Below are 22,310 nucleotides of genomic sequence, written 5' to 3'. Positions count from 1 at the left end.
CACTAGGACGATCCAGTTGGTGGGGCTGCCACGTTGGATTTAGCTGGACGGGATACAGCATTTCTTATTCAGCCACTGGATACCAGAAGCTGTTTGAAGCCTCTCCTAAAATGGGTCACAGGCACTCCGACATCCACCTAAGAGGACTCTCTTCCCTGTCAGCATACGACCTGATTTTTGGTTTCATACACCGTGTGCCGTGTACGTTTTAAGTACCAGCTAAAACAGTTTTGTGGTTCATACTTTTCGGATGTACAAGTGTTGTCAATAGTTTTATTTTCCCTTTATGGGCTACTCTGGCCGAGTGTACGGGTTTGCTGGTTCCATATTTTCTATATCAAGCGACTACGCCATGGTGCCGAAATTTGCACTAGTAACGTTAAAAAACCGAGGTCATCATCGAAATGATAGATTCCCTTCTATCGAGATGATCTATCGAGGATAGATTGTAAACCAAGTGACAGATTCCTTTACGGTCACCAATTTGCAACGAAAGATACGAGTATCATCTATTGCAAGTTCTCCAAAGAATTTGAGGCTCATTGGTTCCAGCGTCTGTATCGTATCGGTACACTGAGGTCTTTTTTATGCGGTTGCTTTCTGCGTTTTTTTATGCGAAGTTTCAGAGTTATGCGGTTTTTTTTATGCGGTACGTAAACTCGCATAAAAAGACTTCAGTGTATTTTGTCATCCTACCAACTGTTGCATTGATTTTAATGTCTTAGTTAGTAAAACTTCGGAGAATTCCCTGCATTCCTACATAATCTTCTATGTCCGAAGCGATACAAAAGATTATTACTTTGATTATCTAGAAGAGATATCGAAATGTTTGTTTGTGCTCGCTGTGGATTTTTGAAACAGCTGCATCCGATTGACGATCATAATGGTTATTTTGAAGATTTGATTGTCACTCTAAGTTTTCGATCATGTTGTGTCGGTCGTTAAGTGTTCTTTTTTTACAGCAGCAGTAGGAACAACTCCTGAACGCTCCTTTCATCGCCATTAGGACCACCGTCCTTTGAAGATGATTTAGTTTTGACTAAACTGTTGCAACATCTTCATTCTGTCACCTTACAAAGCATTCATACGCTAAAATTGATTTAATAATAGTTTTATAGATCCAATGAATGTATCTGGATTTCAGTCCTCATGATTCTTCGGAAGTTCGTCTGTACTGTATGTTTGAGATTATGATAATAATCATGATAATGATGGTGATATCAATATACGGGTAGTTCAAGCTTTCAAGAGGAATCCAAACAGTTATGTAAGTGATGTGGTGAAAAAACTGCATTTGAGTAAGACTTTTGTACTTCGAAGAACTACATACGTACAAATTTCGAAAGGCACCGTTTCGCAATGAACAGCAGAATACGGTAGACATACACGAAAATTCAACACAAGGATGTTCACAAAACTACATTGTCTCATTATGGATGACGAAACTTGCTTTCAAGCAGATTTCCGGTAACTTTCTGGACTCTGGACTTTCCATCATAAGTTTGATATCCCAGAATACGTTAAAAAATTGAATATGTCGAAATTTGCAAATAAATACATGATTTCACTTATGTGAAAATCGGAACACTACATTTGTGACAATCTATACGATCAGGCGCGTATACAGGAGAGGGTTTTAGGGATTCAAACTACCTCCAAAAATAAAAAAATATTATATTATAAAAACTTTTCTCTTTAAATATTTAAACCCATTTATAAATATATAATATTTAATTAAATTATAAAATGAGTAGGTTTCAACAAATGACTTTATAAACGACCATTCGTATGGAAATTGATCAACATGTTCCTAAACACCCCCCGGAAAAAATCTGGGATCTACTTCCCCCACGAAGTAAGTGAGCTCCGATGTGAAGTTCATTTAACACACCAAGTTCCCCAAGCCGTCGAATGTCAAAGCCGTCCTTCTTTCGCTTCTGACTGGCCGTGAGAGGGGAAATTTATAGTACGAAATGGATGCCGGATGACGATGATTCTAATAATTTTGTCGCGAAAACTGAGGTAGAATTAATAAATAAAACGAAGAAAGAACTCAAAAACATACATACACGAATTTTTTTTCGTCCGCCATGGCGAATGTTTCGGTTAAATGCTTAGATAAACCTTCCATGCGAAATTTATCAACAGCAATTATCTGTCTGAATTTTTTTTATCACCTCCCGAAAAAAGTTCATTTTTTTAAGCAAACTTCTTCAGGAATCAGAACAAATTGGCTCATATGGCTCATAGATTCGCGCTTTCTCATCATTTTTTCTGATGAAAAGGGAAACTTAAGAGGATCATGGATGAAATTGAAAAACAGCAACAGACAGAAACAAATCGTCTTCATTCGAAAAGATACTGAACGATCAGTAGGTTCCAAAAAGCACCTACTCCAACCCCCGAAAAGAGTAAGGGATTTTATTAAAGCGACACTATACTGCGTTCCCGGAAGAATGCAGACCGATTCGAAATGTGTATAGGCAGGAGTAAATCCGGTACCTCATAAAGGATGCCATACAATTTACTAGAAAATTTTAAGATCAATACAGCAAGGACTCATTCACTTCAGGAAGAACGATGAACCCCTAAGACTTTAGCTTCTTACCACATTGGGTGAGAAGCGATAGAATATCCTTAAATTTTAGCTCTCCATACATAGATTCAACCATTTATGAAGAACCAAAACCTGGGTATGTAGTTGCATCAATTCGGACATTGCCAGATGATATGAAGTACCGCATTCACACAAATCACACGAATAGTATTCAGCACAATAAATAGTAGTTATGTGAAAAATAAAAAAAACATTATTTTTGGTAACATACTACGGTTTGCGATGTAATGAACTAACACTTTAACAGTTTTTTATGAGAGCAAATCAATAGAAATGAATTTACTAGTAATGGTTTTAGCTTCACTGGAATTCATATAATAATAAATTCATCGCTCGGCGAATACCGGTTATACGGCAAACCGCTACCGACACTACACGGCTATCTCGAGAAGGGAAGTTGACATTGATATTATTATATTAATTAAACATATTAAATATTACACATAACTGAATGCTTTCTGTATGGTTGAAAGCATACAGAATTTAACGGAAGTCCAACGACTCATCAGACTTTTCAATGGGTGTCGCGGAGCTCATAAGTTGAACGGTTATAAAGTAATAAGATTCGCTCTAAACAAGGAATGCGCCCACTCGAAATAATTTGTTATCTACTGATAATTCAAACTTGAAATAAAACATGTACTTGAGGGAATTTTTTTTTTATTTTGGCATTTCACAGAAAAAAAGGAAAGAAGAATATTTTCGAAAGACGGGGAAAATTCATTTTTGATACAGTTAATAATGAACTGGAACGAACCACACACGACAACACAGCAGAGCTCTCGGTTCCGGTTATTAATAACCTTGATTTCTGATTCACTACCAATATTCTGTATTTAAAATTAGTAATAGATCGCAGATTAAAAAGGTTTCCATGTTTGTGACATCGAAGTTCTATTCCACACCTATTTACGAAGCTACTAAGGCAAATAAAATTATTATAATAATTTGAAAAATGCACATGTTTCAATTGTCCAAAGGAAGTCGAGAATATTAATGATAAATTACAATTAATACTGAAAATATTAATAATAAATAGTAAATGAGTCTAACAAAATTAAAATAATAAAATATTTTCACGACTTGTGCTGTTCACAAGCTTAATCAGTTCAGGGTCTCAAATTTATATCTGAAAAGCCCCAAATGATGTAGTCAGCTTTATTATTATCGGGACAAGTGGATCGTTTTGTTGGATTCCTAGCCAATTGGGAACCGATACCGACCTTACACGGCTATTTAGGCTGTTTGGAAAGGGAAGATGACATTTAGCATCCACCATATTTGCTGCTTGCGGTTCATTAAATATTTTTGTGACGATGTAATACGATTTCATGGGTCACATTAGTTATCCATATACGGTTCCGGAGACCCTGGAACTAGTAACCAAAGAATCTAAAAAGAAACTCAATCGCACATTTCGTTCGATTCAGTTGATCATGATTCAAAACATTGTGTGAAAATAGGAAGATTTTCGCGAAGATGATAAAACAACAATTTTCACAAACCTACAATCAAATGAATAGTTCAATATTCCCTTTGGCAGTTGTTGACGTTCATCTGTGGAAGCTGATTTTTGATCGATCTAAATTTCATTGGTCATCGATTCAATCGTTTTCCCTCTGAGAAATCAAATTGATTTTCGTACTTGCAAACAAGGATCATCTTGATAATGCCAAATTTTTCAGAAGTTGTTTGTTGTCTTTTATAAAAGTCTAGCTCGAATGCACCGAAAAATATATTGGTTATATAAAAATTCGCCCACTCTAAGAAAAATAAAACAGATTATTTACAACTATTTTTTTTTAATAATCTATAATTATAGTTATATATTCATAATTCTCAAATATATAACTATGGTCATGGAAACTTTTTGTATTCAATGACCATAGTTATATATTTTAATTCATTCTATGATGCTGTGAATATTTTCAAATAAATCAAACTTGCTTTACATTTTTTTTGGCTGCATCAACTATTATGAACTGACATGTAAGATGGACTGTATGCATCTTGAAGCACATTGTTTTTTTATTTTACTCTTTTCGCATTGTGACTAAAATGTAAATTTCTTAGTTGATCGAACTCAAGCAAAACAAAATATTGATACTACATTTCGTTCGTGAATTTTTACCTCTCCGTTTCAAAAAATGTCCTAGAGTGAGTTTCCTTTTTGAGTATTTCATTGCAATACAGCTGAAGAACATAATTTTCAATGATTCCGGTAAAAGTGATGCAAATTGATTGATATAAACACATTTTCCAAAACGATCACATTTTCATTTTTTTACTTGCCTTAGACATAATACCCCAGCAGCCGTATAATATGTCTCACAACAAATCAATGGTATCTCAACAATGTTCCCTTCGAAATGTCCGAAAAGTGACTGTTTTGAGAAAATTAGTATGTCGAAGAAATGGTCGATGAAATGCTTATTTAGTCGAAGCAGAACCTTACATCGAAAAGCTGCCTATTGATATTTTCAGTTTAGTTATTTTTCAGCAAACGACAACTCCCAAACTTGCATAGCAGAAAAATCCTAAGAAATGATAGTGTTAGTGATAAAATATTTGTTTAGAAAAGTTATGATTACTTGCTTTCCCCTACAGTCATACAATGGCTAGTACTACAAGCTTATTGACGCCAAAAAAACATTATGTCGTGATTCAAACACTCGTGGTTAGGGAAAATATCTGCCGGTCTCATAATAAACCTCTTGGTTAGAGCAATATTTTTAGTTTCCATGAAAATTCAACCATAGCACACATATCAATAATCACATCATGACAGTTTGATAGAATCGAGTTGAACTTACGAATTGGCTAATAAAAAGATACTTCATTTTCTCATCATTTGTACCGATGCAAACATCATTTGTACCGATAAAAATCATTACTAATCCCTAATTCTACTAAAACATGGATAGAAATCATTTTACAAAGTAGTAATAATTACTTACATTTTCTACTCATCTATATTCAGCGTTTACGCAGAGAGAACGGAAAACGAAAACAAAAGAAACGTTGTTAGCGTCTACCGCATGTGACATTTTGCACACCCCAATGCATGCGTTGACATTGTGTGCGTGCGAAAGAAGAAGGAGAAACTCATTTATTCTTATAACTTGAACGAAATCTTTCGATAAAAACGTTTATCAGGCACAAATTATATACGGATCGATAGAAAAATTGATTATCTAGAATCGTATGTTTTGGAATTTTCGTTTCCTTCCCCGTTTTCTCACAATTTTGGGTAAAGTGCGTGAAACCCCGGGATAGGCAGCGAACTCCCGTGACCACGGCGAAGCGCTACCTTAAGGTGAAATGTAGCGTCATAAAATGCGCGCAAAACTTTATCCGCTTCAGTTGAACGAACCGTCGCACAAAGCATACCAAGAAAAACGGACACATAGAAACAATAACTTTTTTCAATGATTGAGCGCAGTGGGTTTACCTCTCGTTATATTGGCTTGTAAAAAAGACACTGGACGTAATGGATTTTTGAATCCTTCACACTTTGAATATATGCTAAATCAATCGTTATTGTTAGTGATTATTCTTACACTAGAGCTATAAATCTTGAGTAATTATGAATGACTAACATGAGGCTATATGTATATGTATTGACCAACTTGCTAACCATGTATATGCCTGAGTTTAGTAGCAAGCATGGATTCTCCTTCAAAAGAACGATTGAAGACGAGATAACATTCAAGTATTTTCGATATCTTTGCCAGTCGTTCACCAGGCCTTTCCCGCCGATGAGATAGAATTTACGTAAAAGTATTTACTTGACTCGCATGATAGAGCGCGGTCGAATTTACTTATCGAATACATTCAATGTCAATATATTACATTGTAATTGACTTCCATTATCATCTTAGAATAAGTAAAAAGTATTATTTCTGTTGTGTCAATAGAATCGTAGCACTAGCCATGTAATCGAAGCTATGCTATGAGTCGGCTGGGAAGTCTGTTAAAACAGAAAGGTCAAATTTCTCAAAAGGAATGTAATTCCAAGACTTCCACACCCAGACATTTTCCTGGTGTGGATTCAGTATTCTCCCAATACGGTTCCGCCACTCCTTGTCTGCGAAGTTTGTTGAAACAAATGGTCATATTCAACAATAAATGTAATACCAAGACCTTGCAATGCATTGAACTCAACAGAATTGGACATTATAAGCATTATAAATGACAGTTACTTATAAAATAAACGATTTCTTACATTACCCATTTTATTGTATTCAACTAGTTTTTATTTCAACACAAAACCCAATGCTGCAGAAATTCGCGTCATTATTTTATATGTAATTTTTGCTCACGATATAATGCCACCGTGCCCACCGTGCATTTCTCACACCACCTCAATACGAAACAGCAGCGCGCAAGCAATAAAAAAAATGCGGAAAAGTTTATGAAAACTTTTTAAATTTTCGGTTGTTTTCGCTAAAATTTTATAATTTTGAGTTGCATTTTCAGATTCTTTGTGAAATTCTGCTACAAATACTACTTTTCAGTTCTAAAATCATCCCCGTGGGACGGAACAGTGACCGTTTATACATTTCAAAAACCAATTATGGCTCGGCAAAGCAAAATTTCAAAATTCTAAGAATACTTAGTTATGATAAATTTGATTTCGAAAACTTAAGTGTTTTTGGTTTTTCGAAAATCGGTCTAGTTTTTGAATAATTGATCAAAAACGCGATTTTCGCATTCCGCTACATTTCACCTTAAATGGATGTTGGACATCTGGCATATGTACTGGTTGCACATATGCAGTGAAGATCATTCAAATTCCATAATCGTTCTGGATTAGCCAATATATGCCAGCATTTTTGGATTATACTGAAAGCACGTTCAATATCCTTTTTACAAGATTCTTGCAGTTGCAGAACAATTTTTCTTTTACAGTTTTGGGGTGCAAAATCGTCTTTACAAAAATACTCCAATCTGGATAAATGCCATCAGCAAGAAGATACGCCTGCTCTCTCATTTTTCCATTTAGCTCGTAGTTTATGTTGAATATTCCTTCCTAAAAAATAATGATATTTGAATAATGTATCAAGTTGAATTCTGTGCAAACTAACATTGATGATGTTATTCAATAAAACTATGCCATATGTGCGTGTCGTAGGACGCAATAGCTTCCAACACAACTGTTGCTTTTCCTTCTTTCCCACTGAACTGTCCTGAAACAAGCAATATATTAGCATACAGACAAACGATGCTATCATGCATTAACTCATAAGCAATATGCACACGACGAATGGTATCAAAATATTCCTTCAGCGCAATCGAATTTGGTATCATTTGGATTGTCTGGTTTAATACCAACCTTTGTATGCAACTGGACAAGCTTTCCAATCCCAATGCCAACAGTCTATGCTCCCTACCATACCAGGAAATTCTCGTTTTCCATTTTCTGTGATCAATCTTTTATATCATTTTTGTTTGGTAAGCGTAAATAATAATCACCGAACACTGAAATTAATGTCTGGCAAAATTGTTTGAGGCTCTGCATAGCTGTAGAATCACCCATTCTAGTGTATTCATCCAATGAATCACCCGCTATTCCATAAGCAAGTATTCTAACCGCGGCAAAACACTTTTGAAGTTAGTCCTGGTTTGCCAACAGCATCTACCTTTAGTCGGAAATAATCATTTTTTCCTTCCAAAGCCTCAACAACTCGAAGAAACATTTCTTTCGACATTCTAAATCTTCTTAAAAACATTTTTTCGTTGTATACGGGTTGATCTCCAAAATAGTCATCCATGATATGTTTATGTGCATCACATAAATTCCGCCGTATGTATGTTCTAGATCTCGGAACACTACTCACAACAATGTCATCTGCAAAGTTAAATCAAATTTTATATTTTGACAGATTCATCTTGTTTTTTACCTTCCAATAAAAAGCACTCTAGCTCACTATCATCCAGAAATTCTTCTAAAATTTCGTGACAAAAATCCCTTTTGTTTTGAAAATCATTCATCTTGTTTGACTCTGATTTGACAGAACAAACATGAGTTGGCACAACACTAATACATTTCAAGAAAAATATAGAACAGATTTTAAATCTTCGCATTGAGATCGTAAAACTCGATTTTTATTTTTGACAGTTTAAAATTATACGACAGACTGTCATTTTAGAACAGATATCCATCACAGAGTTGCGAACAACCTAAGGTCATCCAAACATGTTCAAATTATTTCTTAATTTTGGTTGTCAAACACTGCTTGAAATATTGATAGCAAATCAGTCGTATGAATTTCGAGCAGTTTCAATTTTTCAATCGCACTTATTCAACACTATTCCAAATCATTCTTCTGCTTTTTTCAAAACATTCCAATTCTAAAACTATTCTTACATACAATCACGGAGAGTCGTCCCCCTCGCAGGATACAGATTTAATACATGTTGACAAAAATATATACATAATTGTGCCTAGCTCTCATCCGCAATACAAAATCGAACCCATTGTGTTACAATAAGCCGTATGAATAAAAACTAGCATTTACTCAGGATGAGTTTGCTCTGCTCGAATCTGAGCAAAGCAAACTCTCAAAGCATTTGCTACAATCCGTATGAATAAAAGTTTACTTTGCGTAGCTCGCAACCTAGCAAGCTCGAATTTCGAACATAGATTTTGCTACGTCGTTCTTCTGTCAGTTTCTCTTTGTTTCAATTTTTTTAATTACCGGATTAATTTTATATTTGTGCTAATATGGATTTTTCTAATTCCGGATATTTAACTGATAATCGTGAAGAAAGCTTTCAGGAGATAGAGTACCTGAATTCTACAGGTGAGCGTTTTCAGCGGTTTGAAAAATGTTTCAAAATAGAATCAACAGAATTTTGTTTTGTTTCCACATTTTCAGACATCGAAGATGAATCCGAAGTGATTCAGCAGATTACTAAAAAACGACGCTGTTCTGATAAGGTGATTGTCTCAGACGATGCTTTTGTGTCTTTTTTGAGTGAATGTACGTCCATATTACTGCAAAAGTCACAGACTCCAGTCATGAGAGCGAAAAAAAGTGTTGCTATGAAAAAGCTTTCAAAGGAGCTGTTACTTAAATACGGTCTTGAATATACAGATAAACAAATATCTAAAAAAATTCATAACCTAAAAACCCGCGTTAAATCAAAGACTGATTTGAAGCAAACCGGAAACAGGAAAATACTGCTGAACGAAACCGAAAAAAAGTTTTTTGAACTGATTGGATATAGATAATCCGTGCATTACAGAAAGATCTTGTAAGTTTAACTTTAAATATACTTGAATTTTTATGTTCAATGCTAGATTCAATTTCCAGACGGTATTACTTGCTGTACTACACCAAAACCCAATGACGGTGAAAGCTCCAGTATCGCATCACCACTCGACACTGTACTAGATGCAACACCGGAGGCTATTCCTAGCACATCTCACGTTAAGCGTACAAGAACGAATACATCAAAGGTAAATTCAATCAATAGAGTAACCGGGTAAGTGACTGTTTAACTTGTTTTTTTTTATTACAGACTTCAGCCAATGACTTGGTTGAATTGCAGAGAACTGTTCTACAAGAACAGTTAAATCTTATACGTACTCAAGATCGTTTGATTAAGTTCCAACAGGAGTTGACCCTTGAGCAACAAAATGAAAGACATAGCGAGGAACTGAAGCTACTAAAAATCAAGCAAGAAATAGCTTCATTGAAGTTATTATTGCTTAAAAATAATAATGAATAAATATTTGAGGTATATGCAGTTTTTGAAATTATTGAAAAAAACTCTTAATCCACAGACAGTCTCATTAAAACCTACTTTTATCGTTAGAATAATCACTGACAAGAATTTGGGCTGATTTTTAACATAAATTCTAAACGCTTACGTCGCATAATTGAAAACATTCTTCAAACTAAAAGTATCACTAATAATATATTTGAAATTGATCATTAGTTACTTTCAGAAAAAAGAAAATAGAAGAATGCGCGTTTTGTCGGTTACGTCACTTATACCAGTATATCTCCGGAACCCGAAATGTCAGCCACTTGATCTTTAAACTTTATTTACAACCCAATAGTAGCTTTCATACTAGACTAAGTTTGTTTAAATCGGTTCAGCCATTTCCGAGAAATTTGTGCGGAGAGAAACTTCTTTAAAGGTGCACACACAGACATTTTCCGATCTCGTCGAGCTGAGTCGAATGGTATATAACGCTGGGGGTCTCCGGAGCTCCAAACAAAGTAAGTTTCTCCACCTATTTAGTTACTTTTCCAAAGAGAAAGGCAAAACATTCAATTTTTTTTAATTGTATTGTTCTTGGAGTAGAATTAAAATAAAATTAAACTCATAATTTATGGATGAATGATGCAATTGCATCTCTTCGACGTTTCCCACGTTGGAGCATCGTAGTGGTAGTTTCATCTATTTCGGGTACAGGAAAAATGTGTGTAGGCTCATTTAATACTTCTTCTGTCAATAAAAAATCTTCGTCTTTGAGCAGTTTTGCAATGTTACGCAGGGTGAAGCATGCAATAATTATAGTTGGCACTCGGTTTGTCATAACACGGATTTTTGATTGAAGAATGGGAAATCTTTGTTTTACTTGTCCAAAAACTCTTTCTATTACAACTCTTTCTCTCGTGTGCAGAATGTTGTAAGATTTTTGCTCAGCATTTGAAGGGTTCTTGTATGGAATCATTAACCACGGCTTCATCATCGAGAAGGATAGATCCTGTTTGGTTTTCAAGAAGGATGCTTTGAATTTCTGAATTTCGCCAAACTCTGGCGTCATGCACAGAACCAACCCAACGACAATCTACACTAGTAAACATTTCCAATGCATTGCATGTAGCTTGAACATTGAATGTAGTGTTACCTTTCCGATTAACGTATTCGTCTATGTATTCACTTGGTCGTTTTATTGCGATGTGAGTGCAATCTATTGCCGATAACCGACGGAAAATTATATTTTTTGCGCCAAAGTAACTTTTCTTTTTCAAAATCTTCCTATTTTCGTGGAAATGTTATCCATTCATCAGCTCTTGAAGTAATTTTGTCAGCAAAAAACCAAATTGTTTTGCATATAGTTGTTTGGTGTAGTCCCAAATCTTCTCCTACTCCGACCTATTAAAAAGTACCCGTGTTGCACAATAATGAACTTCCCAATTATAAAAAATCGTACCTTAAAACCCGGGTCTCCAACATACCGCAAAAAACATTTCATTTTTTCAACATTTTTTAAAGCACCTCATCGAGTTTCTTCGTATCCATTGAGAAAAGTGTTAGATAAATAATCAACGTTTTCTCGCGAGAAACGGTACAGACTCTTGAAGTTTTCATCGATGCCTTCTCTACGGCTTAAGTATTTTTTAATATCACGGAAACTATTTCTTGAGTAATCCTCAAACCCAGCTACTAGACCAAATGGAAGAAACAAAGATTTTACGGGATCCATTGAACTTCTTGATGTCACAAACTTTTCCACAATGTTTTTCGTTCAACAAGGTTAAAATCTAACACCTACACTCAAATTAAAAATCACGTTCGATTCATTTGAAAAATCACGTAAAATGGTTTCAAATGTCAAATTGAATATTTTCCATGACGAAAATGAATGACCAAACGTCAAACAATTTACGTGAATTTCCTGCGTAGAAAGCTCGATTCTGAAAATGGCGAACAGTCGCCCTCAAAGTGTAAGTAGTGTAAATATTTGTGAGAAAAGTTATTTAATTACAATTTTTACTACATCGACCGGACCACCGAAAAAAAAGTTAGAAGAAAAAAAAATTATATATAAAAAAAATTATATATATATATATATATATATATATATATATATATATATATATATATATATATATATATATATATATATATATATATATATATATATATATATATATATATATATATATATATATATATATATATATATATATATACATAAAACTCTTTAAAACTACTAATCCAGATCTACAAATGTAATTTTAGCATATCTTATATGTATTACATAAAAATTATTGGTCACTACCCTTAACATAAAAATATTCATTATTTATTGGATTCTTTAAAAGAAATAAGTTGAGCAAGCTACCCCACATTATCGAAATGACGGAATGCGTAATGAATTCTTACTCGACTGCATGATTTTTCAGTGCTCGATCGGTTCAGTGCTAGAATTTTCACCTGAGTTGGCAGCTCGATCAACCTGATTGACAGTGACATTATAAATGTCATTGAATATTCGCTCATTTTATGAATGTGTTAGTGTAAAATTTAAGCGACTTAAGCCATTTCACTACACTCCAGCTAGAGGAATGGATGATGCTGACTAAGGTAGGCCGTTTTGTTGATTTCCAGCGAATTTCAATAGTTTATATTGGGATTCTAAGAAGAACTGGTTATTTACTAGTTCTGTATATCCGAAAAACATGAAGTTTTAAATTTGTATATTCAGTTATATAATGTTTTCGTTTAAAAATAAACTGAAAATCAGCACGAAAACGTGCAAAATCAGGAAAGAAGAAGAAGAAGACGAATTGACAATTCAGTCCGCATCTTCTCACTCAATTCCGAATGATTTCCGAATCAACCGGTTGTAGGCGAACCGGTTCATTCGGAATCGGTTGTTGCACTGGAGTTGGAATTGATTCGGAATTCATTATGATTTCCACATGAAATTCCGAATGAAAATTTCTCGCCGATTCGGAATTGATTCGGAATCCATTCAGAATCCATTCGGATCTGATAATGTGGGACTGAGCATGCTCCAGAAATCAAAGCATTTGCTTATCACTTGTTGAGTATTTGCTCTTAAATTTCTGAAAAGGCAGCACGAGGACGAACACGATCCGAGGGCTTTCAGACAGACAACCAAAAAGACTAGCGTTCAGGTTGGAAATCAAATAACAAGTGAGTTTATTCAGGTTATAGTTAGAATGAAATAAAAGAAAAAGGTGGGAACTGTTCCTTGACAGATAATGATACCAAGTATTATATATGTGATGGGTGCTCGGTTGGAAAGACTACACTGTTAATACTCTCCCTCAAGCCGACAACCCTAGTAAGTTTCGTAATTTCTCGAATTGCACTTTTGGAAGACCTTTGGTCATAATGTCTGCCTTTTGATATTCAGAAGCGACGTATTCCAAACGAATTGTTCCGTTCTGGATTTCATCACGGACGAAATTAAAACGTACATCGACATGCTTTAACCGTTTCGATGGTTTCTCCTCCGTAGCAATACTAATACACGATTGATTGTCTTCATAAATAACAATGGGCTCATTGAAGTTCTTGTTGAAGTCCTTTAATAGCATCCTTAACCATATGGCTTCTTTCGCCGCTACACTCAGCGAAATATATTCCGCCTCAGTAGACGATAGCGCCACAGACTTTTGCTTTTGCGTTGTCCAGGATATAGTAGCATCATATAGTTGGAAAACATAACCTGACGTAGATTTACGGTCAGATATATTTCCAGCCCAGTCTGAATCGGCATACCCCTCAATCAATTTGTGATTTTCCGTACGTCTGTATATTAATTTCATATCTAGTGAACCTTGAATGTATCGCAAAATACGTTTAGCATGATTCCAGTGCTCGTCACTGGCGCAGCTTTGAAATGCACTGAAGAAGTTAACTGCGGCACACAAATCTGGTCTTGAAGTCACAGTGATGTAGGTTAAACAGCCGATCAATTCACGATATGGTTTCATTGTGTATTTGGACGGGTCATTACATTTGTCAAGTTTGATTCCTGCTGCTAAAGGTGTACTTTTGGGTTTACAGTTGTTCATCTCGAATCGGTTTAATAGATTTTTCAAGTATTTCTTCTGACAAATAGCAAGAGTTCCTTCATCTTTACACCTTTCGATCGTCAAACCGAAGAATGTTCCAACTTCGCCTAAATCGGTCATGTCGAATTCCTGTTGTAATTTATTCTTCAGCTTCGAAATCATATCCAAGGAATGGCAGGCAATCAATATGTCATCCACATAAATAATCAGATAAATTAACTCGTTTGATATTTTTGCAGTATAAAGACAGTTATCAATCGCACTTTGACTAAATCCCATATTCACTATAAACTGGTGAAATCTAGAATTCCACGCACGCGGGGCTTGCTTTAGTCCGTAAATAGATTTTTGTAATTTGGCTACAAGATTACCCTTAGCGAACTCTTCAGGTAGGCGCATGTAAATTTCCTGTTCCAGAGTGCCGTTTAAAAACGCAGTTTTAACATCGAGTTGATGTGCATACATTTCATCTTGATTTGCAATAACCAACAACATTCTCAATGTTGTTAAGTTGGCTACTGGAGCATAGGTATTCTCAAAATCAAAACCCTTTCGTTGAGAAAAACCTCTCGCTACTAACCTAGCTTTATAACGCTCCGTACCAGTTGTATCATTATATTTAACTTTGAAAATCCATTTACTATCGATCAAATTTTTACCTGGTGGGAGCGATGTCAAAACCCACGTTTCGTTGCATTTTAGTGAATTCATCTCATCTGCAATAGCTGCTTGCCATTTCGGCCAATCGTCTCGTTTCTTCAATTCACTCACTGTATTTGGAATATTATTTACGTAGCTTTCAGCACACATCGCGATTTCACTTAGCTCGTAGCAGTCAAACCAGACAGGTTGACGCCTAACTCGATTACTTTTTCGAACATCAGTTTGTTGTTGAGCTTCTTCATCTGACGTATATTCCTCTGATAGAGATTCACTTACATGATTGCTCTTACAATCGCCAATCAGTTCAACAGTCTTCGGTGGACTTACTTTTTCCACCGATTTCTTATCGAACAGAGATGATTCATCGAAAACGATATCTCTTCCAATCACTATCTTGTTCATTTCATTATCCCATAGTCTAAAACCATTTACAGTGTATCCTACTAGGAATAATTTACGACACTTCGGGTCCAGCTTGGAGCGCAATTCTTTTGGTACGTGTAAATACGCAGTACTACCGAATATCTTCAGTTTTGTCACATCTGGTTTTCGGTTGTTCCATAGCTCGAATGGAGTTTTTCGTTGTTCCAGCGATGATGTAGGACACCGATTCAACAAATACGCGGAAGTGTATATCGCTTCGCCCCACATCTGTTTTCCAAAACCACTCTCTGCCAACAAAGCTCTAGCCCTTTCCATTAGCGTACGGTTCATTCTTTCCGACACGCCATTCTGTTGTGGCGTATACGGTACAGTTAGTTCCATACAAATCCCTTTATTACGACAGAACCTGCGCATGTCTTCACTAATGTATTCACCTCCGTTATCCGTGCGAAATCTTGCAATTTTGGTACCGAAATGCGCCGTGACAAGAGCTTCATATTCACGAAAACGATTTAGTACTTCATCCTTGGATGTTAGTAAATATACGACCACAAAATGCGAGAAATCGTCAATAAACAAAACAAAATACTTCCTACCGTCCCACGTCAGTGGTGTAATTGGTCCACATACATCACTATGTATAAGTATGTATAAGTATGGTCGCATCGAACGCCTTTCTTCTAAGGGAGGGAATGGCAACTTAACGATCTTCCCAGCCAAACATGGCTCACACACTACGGTTTCCGAATCAAAATCTTTCAGAGATAAACCATGAACCATTTTGTACTTTACCAGTTCACGTAAATGTTCACAGCTAACGTGGCCAAATCTTTGATGCCATAATACGGCATTGCAAGACACTTTTCCCGATATCATAGCTACATCTTTATTATTGCGTTTACTGAAAATATCTAACTCGTACAGTTTACCTTTTAGTCGACCAATAGCAACCACTACATTGCCGTTTGCTATTTCTGCTTTGCTATCATAAAAACACACCTTGAGTCCTGCGTTGGTGATTCTTTTAACGGAAAATAGGTTACAACTCAATGACGGTATGTACAGTACGTCTTTTGCTACACACTTTTTCATATCTCCATCAACAGCTGAATACATCACAACATCGCCACTATATTCCGCCAAAACCTTTTGTCCGTTTGCAACAATAATCTCGATCGGTCGTTCCAGTTTCCTCATTGTAGAAAAATAACTTGAATCGCAGATCATATGATCTGTTGCTCCTGAATCAAGATACCAACCGACACGTACTAAATTTTTATCAGCCACCATAAAAGCAATTTCAGAGTTATCCTCTTCGGCACCAACGTGTGCGTTCTGAGAATTCCAGTTTCTTCTTGGTTTCGGTTTGTTCTGAAAGCTTACCTTTTCCGTAGTATTTTCACGACACTCGGCTTTCTTGTGTCCGATTTTTCCACATTGGAAACATTTCCATTTGTTTCGACCGCGCTTAATAGCCATCGCTAAACCATCTCTGTCGTTTGCCTCATCTATGACATCTAAGCTACGCCGTTTTAAATCAACGTCCAATAATCGTTTTTTCACAAAATCCATTTTAACTCCTTCTGGTAACGTTTCTATTGCGGTTACCACAGAATCAAATGACGAAGGTAACGTTAGCAACAAGTGGCATACTGCGTCTGACTCCTCAATCGTCGCACCACTACTCTTTAGCTCACGTATCAGTTTATCAAATTTAAGCAAATGCTCTGATAGCTTGCAAGCTCCCTCCACATATTTCAATGTGAGGAGTTGCTTTCGGAGATATAATTGACCGGCGACACCACAACGTTCGAAAACGTTTTTCAGTGTGTCCCAAATTTGCTTTGGTGTCTGGCAATCTTTAATCAATTCCAGTTGGTTGTCATCGATGGCTTGTACAATTAATGACTTGCACTTTTTCTCACGCACTTTACGTTCATCAATATTTCTTTGCTTTTCAGTTTTCACTGCTGCTTCGTCTGTTGCAATTATCTGCAGCTCCGGAATATCTTCAACTTCTCGACACAAGCAATCCAGCAGATCGTGCATATCAAGGACGGTTTCCATACGGAACTTCCAATTATGGAATCCATTGCCGTTGAAAACAGCGACTTTTATTCTCTCCTCCATGTCTGGGCCCATAACCTGAAAAGGCAGCACGAGGACGAACACGATCCGAGGGCTTTCAGACAGACAACCAAAAAGACTAGCGTTCAGGTTGGAAATCCAATAACAAGTGAGTTTATTCAGGTTATAGTTAGAATGAAATAAAAGAAAAAGGTGGGAACTGTTCCTTGACAGATAATGATACCAAGTATTATATATGTGATGGGTGCTCGGTTGGAAAGACTACACTGTTAATAATTTCAACTTTATTCATACGGAATCAGATGTTCGAAGAGCAAACTCTCAAATCGAGAAAACAACTGTCAAAGCAAAGTCTTTATTCATACAAACCTGAGCAAATGCTTAAAACGACTGCTCGACAGCTCGAAATAAGCAAAGCTTGAGCAAATGCTAGTTTTTATTCATACAGATTAATATTTACTTGCTTCTGGTCTGCCGCCATCAACCCATGGACAACTTGACAGTTCCCATACATCGAGAATATAAGTAAAAGTTTTGCTTCTCTGGTTCCACAACCCACATTATCGAAATGACGGAATGCGTAAAGAATTCTTACTCGACTGCATGATTTTTTAGTGCTCGATCGGTTCAGTGCTAGAATTTTCGCCTGAGTTGGCTGCTCGATCAACCTGATTGACAGTGACATTATAAATGTCAATGAATATTAGCTCATTCTATGAATGTGTTAATGTAAAATTTAGGCGACTTAAGCCATTTCATTACACTTCAGCTAGAGGAATGGATGATGCTGACTAAGGTAGGCTGTTTTGTTAATTTCCAGCGAATTTCAACAGTTTATGTTGGAATTCTAAGAAGAACTGGTTATTTACTAGTTCTGTATATCCGAAAAACATGAAGATTTCAATGTGTATAATCAGTTATGTAATGTTTTCATTTAAAAATAAACTGAAAGTCAGCACGAAAACGTGCAAAATCGGGAAAGAAGAAGAAGAAGACAAATTGACAATTCAGTCCGCATCTTCTTACTCAATTCCGACTGATTTCCGAATCAACCGGTTGTAGGCGAAATTCATTCGGAATCGGTTGTTGCACTGGAGTTGGAATTGATTCGGAATTCATTATGATTTCCACATGAAATTCCGAATGAAAATTTCTCGCCGATTCGGAATTGATTCGGAATCCATTCGGATCTGATAATGTGGGATTTTGTTGAGTCATTCACACTCTCATTGAACATAACTCTAAATTGAGTGACACATCACTCAAATTCATAAAAAGTGCACGTACTCTAAACTTGAGTTACCATCTATCTACTCATTCTTGCGTTAAGGGACGAAATTGTCAAAACTTGAGTAATTTTTATTCAAAATAAGAAAAAAATATTTTGTTCAAAATTTGAGTAAGTTCAACTCAAAATTTGAGTTCCTTGCTCTCAAAATGAAGAAATTTTTCTTCGTTAATTTTCATATACAAAGTTATTCTTCTTTCTTTTGAATGCGCAAAATAGTGATTCAAAACCGTTTCCTTTTGAACGGTTTGAAGTAAAAATTTAATTATTTTGATATCCTTATGTTGCGCTTTTCACTAAGCATAATTGAAACCACAAAACATCTATAATTGACATTGATTTATGTTTTCAAAACCAAATCTAGAAACGGCAATGAAAAACGACGTATTCTTGCATTCTTTATTTCGATAAGAATATTCCGAGAATGAAAACGTACTGAACTGCAAGAAGTATTTTTTCACTCGAATGTTTAAAAACTCAACGCTTACTCTAATGAATGAATAAATGCGAGAGAACTCATGGCAACGAGTTTATTTTACTCAAATCCATACTCAAATTTTGACATATTGTTCCAGTTTATGAATTTGAGTAATCGAAACATGAGTTATGTTCAAAGAACGTGCAAAGTATTGCTTTCATCATTCATTTTCAGATAACCAACATCCACTGGAGATTTCGCAGACTTAGCGTCCTCCATACCATACCTTTTGATTAGATTGCCAATATATGTTTTCAAACATACTATGAAATTATCGCCGTATCATGTTATTTCCAAGCCAAGAAAAAGACGTACTAGTTATTTGCAACTCCAGCTCCACATAAACGATTAAGAAAATGGTAGTTTCATCATTTTGCTCTGTGTACAAACAGGTATCAGAGCCTGCTGCTTTGAATCTGTATTTCATCAAAATGTCATTTAACTTTTGAGGTTCAATGCTTCCTTCTTATAAAATTTACGTAGTTTTCCGTTGTCGTATTCATCACCACCGACCGAGCGAAACCTTCGGTTCGTGACCAAAAATATTCTCTGTCCAGCGTACATAATCATTCAGATTCAGTGCGGCATCGCTTTTATTTTTCATTATACCGATTCATACCGATTTCCACTCGGATTTGTGTGCTTCATTGGGGCACACAGGTCTGTGTGCACAATGTCTAGCACAGCAGAAGATTTCCGATCGTTCTTCGGAGGGAATTCTACTCTCCAAACAACACTCACATATCAATTTCAAATTGCAATCACTCACCTTGATGCCGCTTGCCAATTGCTCTTTATTGATATTGTTTGCCGCATCAACTATTCGACAACTCGTATCATCAAAGCAGACCAACAGTTGCTTCTGCACCAGTTTGCCAACAGAAATCAAACTAGTAGAAAGTCCTGGTTAATATTTCACATCTGTCATAGTAATCCGGACAGTTTTATTATCAGCAGTAACACCAATCAACCTCCATTTCCTTCTCTTTGAATCTGTTCTTTCTTGCAATCAGCCACTGTGATTCAGCCATCGAGAAATTCACGTAATTGCTCAAAAAACGACTTGTTGGTCATGTGAGCACTTGCTCCACTATCGATTACCCAAGACGAACACTTTTCTCCGACAGTAAATGCTACACTACGACCGACGACACGACCAGGCACTCCGAATAAAAATTTGCATTAAAATTGTCCGTAAACGATTTACCGCCAGTTACCACAAATATAGCAACCCCCTGATAAAGACAAAATAATCTTCTCGAGCAACACTGCTTAAGTTGCTATGAACTAGTTACCAAGGATCACCAGAATAAAACAACAAACATTTTGAGAAAGTTGTGGAATCGTTCCATAGGTTTTTAATTTGGTTCCCTATGCGCCAGTTCAGTGCATTCTTGAGAACAATTCGAGGATGTAGATCAACGAAATGCTACATCCAGTACGTATTAAAGGGGGTGCTTAAATTTAATTTCTGTGTTTTGAGAGCATTAATTCTTTTGTATGTAAGCATACTATCATAACGCTCCAAACATTCTCCTGAACCACCGTTACTTTCTACAAAAATTGCACATATTTCTTATTCAAGGCAACTGTACTAATCATCATCTAATTCATTGTGCCACAATCGATGCATGGTTAAAAAAACAATATTGTCGTGAATACGACTTACTTTACTATGGGCGCCTATTCAACATTATATTGTCGGTAATACGACTTACTTTACTATGGGGGTCCTTTTCAAAATTAGGCATATGGAAGAATGGGCAGAACTAAATCGTGAATATCTCGACTTGTATTAATGGCAGCAACATAATTCATTAACTATTTCATCAAAAATATGATCAGGAATTTAGGATAATATTTTGAACAGTGTGTGATAACCGCAAAAAACTCAAATATTACGTTTTCTCAAAATTTGAAACCAACGCGGAAAACTGTTTACTTTTGCTTGGGTTTTTTTCGCGCAGCGACGACAATTTTGTCGTAGTCAGGCACATATCTTCAACTGAACGTTATAAAAGGGGAACCGTGGTCGAAAGTCGATCATTTCTTCTTGTGCGTTGGATGGAAGCAGACGTCGGGGCGAGAAGATGCATTCAAACAGCGTCATCGGGGAGCGCGCGTATGTGTTGCGGTTTGTACGCAAAGCTAGTTTCAACTCAAACAAGAGCGATTACATCATATAACAGAGCTGCTAGTCGTTTGCTTTGGAGAGAAAGAATACGAAAAACGAAAGGTGGACAACATTATATAAAATCAGCCGTTCTAATAGCTCTAATTGTGATCTAAAGAACTATTATGATTACTTCTTTGCAAATCGAAGGTAAAAATCATCAGTTTTATGAAAATCCAAATTAATTTGATTTGCTTCGTGCACTTTCCGCTGTGCGAAAATCGTTCGAGAAAAATGTTCCGAACTGTGCTAAATAACGTAGAGAATTCCACAATTTGGTCCTTCTAAAATACAGAAATGAATCCTGTACAGCATCTTGATAGTTGTTCCTGTACAGTATCTTTATAGCTGATCTTTATCTTGAAATATGCAAATCCGAAATGGGATAATCGACAAAAAAATTCTAGTAGTGAAAAGTGAATTCACACAATCGATCAACTATCAATTCGAATTCGGAAGTATACAGAAATCGTGTCAGTTTTATTCGTATTCACGACATCCAGTTATGACTCTGACATTACACACCCGTACGTTTTTTGATAACACTTTTAATCACAAGATGAGAGTTACGCAAGAAGAAAAAGGCGGGTGGGTAATGTCAGAGACATAACTGGATGTCGTGAATACGAAAAAACTGGCACGCTCCCATCACTTTTCCGAATATCAGTTGATTGATTGTATGAATTGTGCAAGCTTTCCCCTTTTTCACTATTAGAGTTCGAAGCGACGCACCTACATTAAAGTACAGATTAGTTACATTAAACAGCTACTATTCTACAACTATATATTCCAAACTTGAAACAATTCCTTTTCAATTTGCTAAT

General features: G+C 36.0%; 1 pseudogene; it reads right to left on the bottom strand.

Moving 5' to 3' along the window:
- Nucleotides 1-10,955: 10,955 nt before the first annotated feature.
- LOC131428923 (putative nuclease HARBI1) lies at nucleotides 10,956-12,130 on the bottom strand (annotated as a pseudogene).
- Between the last annotated feature and the right edge of the window lie 10,180 nt (nucleotides 12,131-22,310).

Source organism: Malaya genurostris, chromosome 2 (genome assembly GCF_030247185.1).
Source record: "Malaya genurostris strain Urasoe2022 chromosome 2, Malgen_1.1, whole genome shotgun sequence".
Taxonomy (NCBI): domain Eukaryota; kingdom Metazoa; phylum Arthropoda; class Insecta; order Diptera; family Culicidae; genus Malaya; species Malaya genurostris.
The sequence above is the reverse complement of the archived record's forward strand: the minus strand, read 5'-3'. Positions and strand labels throughout refer to the sequence as shown.